Source organism: Pinus tabuliformis, chromosome 6 (genome assembly GCF_031772625.1).
Source record: "Pinus tabuliformis cultivar Carrire ecotype Pingquan chromosome 6, CPIR1, whole genome shotgun sequence".
NCBI lineage: Eukaryota > Viridiplantae > Streptophyta > Pinopsida > Pinales > Pinaceae > Pinus > Pinus tabuliformis.
The window spans coordinates 1,374,525,652-1,374,534,391 of record NC_142292.1 but is presented as its reverse complement, the minus strand read 5'-3'; the positions used below and the strand labels follow the sequence as shown (position 1 = coordinate 1,374,534,391).

The window sequence follows — 8,740 nt, the reverse complement described above, 5'->3', positions numbered from 1 at the left end:
ACCCAAGACCCACATTCTATTTGCCAGGCCACCCATCATCTAAGGAAAGGGAAGGCTTAAACCAATACCTTCCAAATATTAAAAAAACCTTGCAAGGACTTTACTTGAGTTTAGATCCAGAATGTGATCAAGGAAGTATTTTTATTTAGTTTACTCCACATACATCTGAAACAATAGCCTCTAGAGACTCTTTGTTGCTAGTGCTTCTCCAAAAAAGTTATGCTTTTTAATCCCCATCTACCACATTTTTTAACTTTGTCAAGGTCTTCCATTTAACCTAAAAAGTTCCCCTTTAAAATTTCTCATCCAAAGGAAACCAAAACAATTTTTTCAAATGCTTTCCAATAGATACTGTCAAGTACATATTTGATAAGTATGAATCTATTTCTAATAGAATGTTATCTAAAACACCAAAAATTAACTTTTTAAATATTTTAACTAACCAAACCAATTATGCTATCCAATAATCATTTGAATTTAAAAAATAACCCAACTATTTTAAGTCAAAATCCAACTCATTTCATTAAAAGGAAATACCAAGCTTATTTAATCATCATCATTACTAATTTCCATCCCCACACACACCTAATAAAAAATGCCCTTCCACTCCCAAACACGGTTGCCCTCGCATCATAAAACATCATCCACAAAAGGAAAATGGGACACCCAAAAGTGCTTTGAATACCTTTCATCCTACGACTAACATATACCTCTTTGATGAGTTTGCTCATTCCTTCTCCAATTAGAAAAAGGAAATGGTGGTAATGGGCAGCCTTGTTGGAGCCCATCCAAAGCTTTAAATAATTATGACAAAGAACCATTACTTTGAAATTGTTTAATGTGACACCACCCATACTCCAATTTATATTTTGGACACGATTAATTTTATTTGTATATTGATATATGGCAGAAAATTAATTTTGTTTATATATGAGGAATGAGGATAATCTGATTATTATATAGAATATTAATGATATTAATAGTTGGGTTTATTTTAATCAAAATAGCATTTAAATTATCATTATATAAATTGTTCTAACTTTATAATGATGAAGATAAATTAACTTTTGTATAAAATATTAAGGATAATTATATTTTTATTAATTAAAGATAATATTTATAATGATATTTTTTTATAAATCGATTTTTTCTATTAATTTATAAGAAATTTACATGGTGAGGAGATTGGTTTCAAAATATCACTGGCTTCATTTTTACTAGATTTGTTGGCAAAATGGTAATGGCAAAAAGACACAGACAATAGAAAAGCAAAGATTAAGGACCATACACAGATTGTCCACATAAACCAGAACATTCCAAGGATAAAAGTACATCCTACACTCATAATTAACCTACAAGACTACCTGGAGGTGGGTCACCCAGACCATGTTGTTCACAATAAGCAACTCGATTGCATGAGCCACGAGACTTATGCATTTCTTAACTCCTTCAAACAACACCTTATTCTTAAATGCAACCAAAAGCTCTTTAAAAACTTTAACATGTACATCATGTACCTAAGGCCTCCTGTTATGCTTGAAAGAACTAGAATTCCATGCACCCAAAAGACCCATCAATTTGGTAACTTCTTGCCACACCTAAATTGTGATTGGACACAAGAAAAATAGACATGACCCATCAACTATCCATCCTACTCACAAACATTGCATCTATTGGGACGTTGCCAACCGCTCTTTTGGTGTTGTCCTAATTCAAAGCCTTGTTATCCAACAGCAACCAAACAAAATTGCTTACTTTTAATGGACATTTCCATTTCCATACAATTGGCCACCACCATTTATTGTCTTCATCCATAACCAGTGTATTTCATATATGATATATTCCATAACCACACTGACTAGTCCTCCTACTCATTCAACATAATAACACTATGATTTATACATCGGATAAACCTTCTCCATTCTTGAGTGAGGTTCCCCAATAAACCTATCATCTCCTCCAACAACCCTCTTGATGCCCACCATCCACCATCAGGCTCTCTACCAACACTATTGTTTGTGAGATAATATAAACCTCTCTCCTTCAATTGATACCTCAAATCATATGATAAACAAAAAAAACATGTTCCCCCTGTACATGAACCCAGCCCCAAATGAACCCAAGACCCACGTTCTATTTGCCAGGCCACCCATCATCTAAGGAAAGGGAAGGCTTAAACCAATACCTTCCAAATATTAGAAAAACATCGCAATGACTTTACTTGAGTTTAGATCCAGAATGTGATCAAGGAAGTATTTTTATTTAGTTTACTCCACATCTCATCTAAAATAATAGCCTCTAGTGACTCTTTGTTGCTAGTGCTTCTCCAAAGAAGCTATGCTTTTTAATCCCCATCTACCACATTTTTTAGCTTTGCCAAGGTCTTCCATTTAACGTAAAAAGTTCCCCTTTAAAATTTCTCATCCAAAAAAAACCAAAACAATTTTTCCAAATAATTTCCAATATATTGAGATATTGTCAAGTACATATTTGATAAATATGAACCTATTTCTAATAAAATGCTATCTAAAACACCAAAAATTACTTTTTTTTCCATCTTTTTAACTAACCAAACCAATTATACTACCCAATAATCATTTGAATTTAAAAAATAACCCAAATATCTTAGGTCAAAATCCAACTCATTTCATTAAAAGGAAATACCAAACTTATTTAATAATCTATCTAAAGTTTATTATAGAGAAGGAAAATTTATCATTACTAATTTCCATCCCCACTGCAAGACACATCTAATAAAAAATGCCCTTCCACTCTCAAACACGGTGGTCCTCACATCATAAAACATCATCCACAAAAGGAAAATAGGACACCCAAAAGTGCTTTGAATACCTTTCATCCTACGACTAACATATACCTCTTTCATGAGTTTGCTCATTCCATCTCTAATTAGAAAAATGAAATGGTGGTAATGGGCAGCGTTGTTGGAGCCCATCCAAAGCTTTAAATAATTATGACAAAGAGCCATTACTTTGAAATTGTTTAATGTGACACCACCCATACTCCAATTTATATTTTGGACACGATTAATTTTATTTGTATATTGATATATGGCAGAAAATTAATTTTGTTTATATATGAGGAATGAGGAAAATCCGATTATTATATAGAATATTAATAATATTAATAGTTGTGTTTATTTTAATCAAAATATCATTTAAACCAACTATCATTATATAAATGGTTCTAACTTTATAATGATGAAGATAAATTAAGTTTTGTATAAAATATTAAGGATAATTATATTTTTATTGATTAAAGATAATATTTATAATGATAGTCTTTTATAAATTGATTTTTTCTATTAATTTATAAGAAATTTACATGGTGAGGAGATTGGTTTCAAAACATTACTAGCCTCATTCTTACTAGACTTGTTGGCCAAATGGTAATGGCAAAAAGGCACAGACAATAGAAAAACAAAGCTTAAGGACCATACACAGATTGTCCACATAAACCAGAACGTTCCAAGGATAAAAATACATCCTACACTCATAATTAACCTGCAAGACTACCTGGAGGTGGGTCACCCAGACCATTGCCATGTGGCTAGTGAAAGGCTTCATGGATATGAACCTCTGTGTGTGCCATTCTTTCTTGAAAGTTGTTTAGCCTCTCTTGGAACCAAATCTGACATCGCCGAAGGGAGACCAACTAATCCACCATGTGCCATTGATTGTGCTGAAGGTCATTCATGAAAGCAATGGCATTGTTTCTATCGTCATGTCAACCATGGGCTAGTTGCTCCACCGTCGTCGTCACTTGGAAAAGTCGCTCTTCTAAAATGTCAAATGGTGGAGGTAACTTGACACATCCTAATGAGATTGTCTGCTACTATTCCAGCTCCTTCCTTTCGTCCTCCTGTTCAACATGATGTCCAACACCTTGACCGAGTAGACCAGCCCCACGACAAGCCCTTCCCCTCTATCATTGCATGGTGCTTCAACTATCCACTTTACTCAACTCACATAGTGAATTCAACCTAGTGTCATGGCTTCCAAGGTGGAAAGCCCGCTAGAACGCCCAACTTTCCCAAATCACCTCCCCAACTTGCCCATCCACTTCCCACCCAAATGACCAGATACCAGAGCTTTCATTTGTGTCTATCCAAGTACCTTGCCCCCTCCATTATACGACACTAATTTGACCCCTCACAGTTGAATTAGTCGATATGTCGAGACTCCACCAAGTCACCCTACTACAAAATCCCCTTCTCCATACAATGCTTCCAGACCCACCCCCAGATAATGTAGTGCCTCTCCCTACCAACCCGCCCCCCCACCCAACCTCCAATACCATATTACTACAAGAAGGAGGAGAAAAAGGCAAACAAATAATTTCGTTGTCTTCAATGGTCGGATATGTCAAACACTTGGACTCTCCAAATACCACAACAAAGACCCTATCAATTAAACACCAAACTGAAATGAAAATAGAACATAAACTTCATACCTACACCACCCAAAAGAGGGCAAGTCTCCTCAATAATCTCAATTGTCTCCTTGTCAATTGTGTCGCCCTCTTATGCTACACTGAATTCACCCACACACAACACATCCTAAAGAGAACAAGGGTCCCAAATGTTTATTCCCTAGACCGTTTCGCCAACAAATTTCCTAGACCATTAATTTGAGAACCCCTAATGCACTTCCCACTCACAAGATAGAGGCTGAGGTATGGTTGCGGCAAGTAGCCACCTTGTGCTCCACAGAATGAGCTCTCCCTCATCGATTCACTGCCCATAACCAGAGATTGACCAACGATACTCACGTCCAACCAAACCATACAAATAAACCTCATATGTTCTTGAACGTTCTAAAGTCATGCTCCAACCATAACATATTCGACACTCTTCCTTATTTAAGTGTTGGATGGGAGTGAAAGACCATTTAATCTAATCTTTTTTTTCTTAAAATAAAATATATATTATATTTATTAATAATATAAATTGATGTTTAACTTGTCCGCAAAGACCATTTAATCTCATCTTTTTTTTCTTAAAATAAAATATATATTATATTTATTAATAATATAAATTGATGTTTAACTTATCCCCAAAGTTTTGATCTGTGGTTAGTGGATAATTTGTTAGGTCATCTGTGTTGCTGTACAAGTCACAAGTTCGAGTCTCATTTTATCTAAGGACTATTCTTATGGGCTTGGCAATTCCTCCTAAAAATTATAATGGCACGGATGCAATCTCGTGTAATATAAATATGATACCACAGCCGTTGCCAATTTAATATATTGATATTTAACTTGTTAAATAAAATCTTTTTATAAACCTAAAGCAACTTAGTTTGTGTCACAAATAGTTGAATCTTGTCTACATACATCTATACAGTAAGTCCACATTAAAAACAAAGCAATAAAGTATAATGCCACGACTGTGACAGTAATGGATCTTAAAGTTACTTCAACTGGAAAACCAAAAGAATGGGTGTAGCACCATCATAGATTGCTGAGTGGATCTAGCACCATATAGCTTGCTGACTGGCTAATATTTCCCTGTCTCTGACTCAGTGCACAGAGAATAATATTTTGCAAAGATTTCCAGGTCAGTCACTCTTAGTGCTCTGAGAATAATATATTGCGAGCTAGGAAACTGATGCTACAGAAAGTTTTTCACACAGTTATAGGCTTAACAGGCCACCTGTAGAAATCTATATTAAAGTAATCAGGGTTTGTGGTCCGGCCAGTAAAGTAAATATTCTTCCTAATCTGCTCGCAGACTATATATGCAATTGTATGGCTAGACCAACATACAATTTTGCAGAGCATTTAATGTCTGGTGCTAGCATGGGGATTCTGTTCATTCTTTTTTTATTGCTTTCTGTATCAGCCAGATACAGTTCTGCTGTAAATGGAGAGAAGCTAACAAACAAAGAGGTTCCTGGATTCAGAGAAAATCTGATACATATAGACTCGCTGCTGTCTCCATATAGTCCAGGGAATATTAGTTTCCCTGATCGCCTGCAAAGAGCAGTAAGACGAAGCAAGCAAAGGCTGCAACGCATACCGGGCCAGTCCAGTGATCAAAACTTGTAAAAGGCCACAGAAATTGGAGCTTCTGTAAATACAGGAAGTGGAGAATTCCTCATGAAGCTGGCAATTGGCACGCCAGCTTTATCCTATTCTGCAATTCTTGACACAGGAAGCGACCTAACATGGACGCAGTGCAAGCCCTGCACTGATTTCTATAAGCAGCCAACTCCAATCTATGATCCTTCGCGTTCTTCCACTTACGACAAGGTTCCATGCAAAAGCCTTCTTTGCAACGCGCTGCCAGAGTTTGAAAGCAAGAATATAGCTAGCAGTGAATACCAGTATACGTATGGCGATTTCTCAATTACTGTGGGGATTCTCTCATACGAGACCTTGACATTAACTTCCAAATCTGGAACAAAGCAATTAATCCCAAATTTTGCCTTTGGATGCGGTCAAAATAATGAAGGCAACGGGTTCGATCAAGGGGCTGGGATAGTGGGCTTGGGACAAGGTCCCCTGTCGTTAATTTCACAGCTCTCTGCGTCAATGCCGAAGAAATTTTCTTACTGTCTGATGACAATCGACGATTCTCAGTCAAAAACGAGCCCTCTGATGTTTGGAGAATCTGCAAGATTGAGCGGCAAGGTCTCGAGTTCGACTCCCATAGTCCAAAACAGTCAAGAATCGACCTTCTATTATCTTTCTCTGGACGACATCAGCGTTGGCGGGAAATTGCTGAATATCAAGAAAGATACTTTCAACCTTCAATCTGATGGCAGTGGAGGCTTTGTTATCGACTCTGGAACGACTGTAACATATCTGGAACAAGCCGGTTACGATGCGGTGAAACAAGAATTGAGTTCTTTAATTAAGCTTCCTGTAGCGGATGGCTCTCAAATTGGGCTGGACCTGTGCTATAAACCCCCTGCATCGAGAGGGTCTCTGCCAAAATTTCCCATTATCACTTTTCATTTCAGGGGAGCGGATTACCATTTGCCCAGAGAGAATTACATGGTTTTAGACAAGAGCGGTTTGTTGTGCCTTGGAATGTTGCCAAACTCTGGCATGTCCATATTTGGAATGTTCAACAGCAGAATTACCATATTCTGTATGACATGGAAAACAAGCTGCTATCCTTCGAGCGTGCAATATGTGACAGTTTATGAGTAAATATTGTGCATCTTCCCAACTAATCTAGTTTCTCTACCCTGCTCATCGATCTTCGTTTATAAAACTGCAATTTATGTATTTTACCAGTGATATCTGGTAATGGAAACTGGTTGCCAGGTTTCTAACGGTTGGGTGTATAAGTTTCTGGCTGGCGTATATCTTTTAATGGAGTGCTGTTTGCCAGGTTTCTAACAGTTTGGGTGGGTGTATTGTGTGGCCTGGTATATCCAATAGTCATTAAATATAAGATTATGACTGGCACAGGGCAATGTAATATTTTAAATAATCGTCGATTCCATGTTTCTGCTCGAATTTAATTGCAGAATGTAATTGATTTTCTTTGCTTTGAAGAATAACAAGGAAGAAGGGAATTGTGCAGAATTTGCAGAATGTGATTGATTTTCTTTGCTTTGAAGAATAACAAGGAAGAAAGGAATTGTGCAGAATTTGCAGAAATAGGATGATGTGTCTTAAAATTTGAGAATTATGCAGGAGAAGAAATATGCATTAAACCAGTTAAACCAAAATATGCATTAAACCAGTTTAGGAGTAGAGGGGAAGAATTCATGGAGACCGATTTAAAGTTTTTATGCTGCTGCAGAGAATAAATTTGTCACATCACTTATTCCTCACATGTTACAATGCATTTTATCTTTTAATGCAAGTTCCAATGTATCTATATGCAATTTCCATTGAAACTTTTCATATTATTCATTACAATAAAATAAAGTCTCTAAGGAATCAGTGTCTGAACTGTGTCCTTTGTATTCATTTTTTTTCCCTACACTCTTAAATTACTTATAAGATTTTGTATTCATTTTCTTTCCTTACACTCTTAAATTACTTATAAGATTTTGCATTCATTTTCTTTCCCTACACTCTTAAATTACTTATAAGATTTTGTATTCATTTTCTTTCCCTACCCTCTTAAATTACTTATAAGATTTTTTTGATATTATTTGATTTAGAATAAAGTTATTTAATTTTTTTTGGGTGTGGAGTATGCCTTAAAATTGTTTTTGTTTGGCTAAGAGCTTGTTTTCTTAAGGAAATAGGTTAATGGCGTAAGACCCAAAGGCATCTAGCAGCGTGAAAGTCTGCCGCCCCTTTATGGACAACCAGCGGGTTATTCCAGGTCATTTTCCTTAAATAAGAGTCAGTGTGCATTCGCCATTAGCAACTAAACATGGTTGTCTTCACTACTGGTTTGACAACTAAATTATAATAGATTTTCCAACCTATAAAAAAAATATAATATTTTCTATATAATTTTCACCGATACTATTTTTTTATATTATTAATTTATAATAAAAAATAAAAATCAAATCAAATCATTATAAAATATATTTAATTTATAATTATTTAATAAAAAATTAAAATTAAAATTAATTTAACAAATATATTTATTTATTTATTAATTAAATTATTATCAAATATATTTTTTAATTTACCAATTAAATTATTATTAATTAAATTAGGGTTAAAGAAATAGTTATTATCCATCTCCTTAACAAAAACCCAAAAAAATAAAAGCTTGCTCTTGAATCCTTGCTTTCGCTCTGTC

At 35.3% G+C, this 8,740-nt stretch overlaps 1 pseudogene; it reads left to right on the top strand.

Moving 5' to 3' along the window:
- Window positions 1-5,495: 5,495 nt before the first annotated feature.
- On the top strand, window positions 5,496-7,557 carry LOC149263752 (aspartic proteinase nepenthesin-1 pseudogene; annotated as a pseudogene).
- The last annotated feature ends 1,183 nt before the right edge of the window (window positions 7,558-8,740 follow it).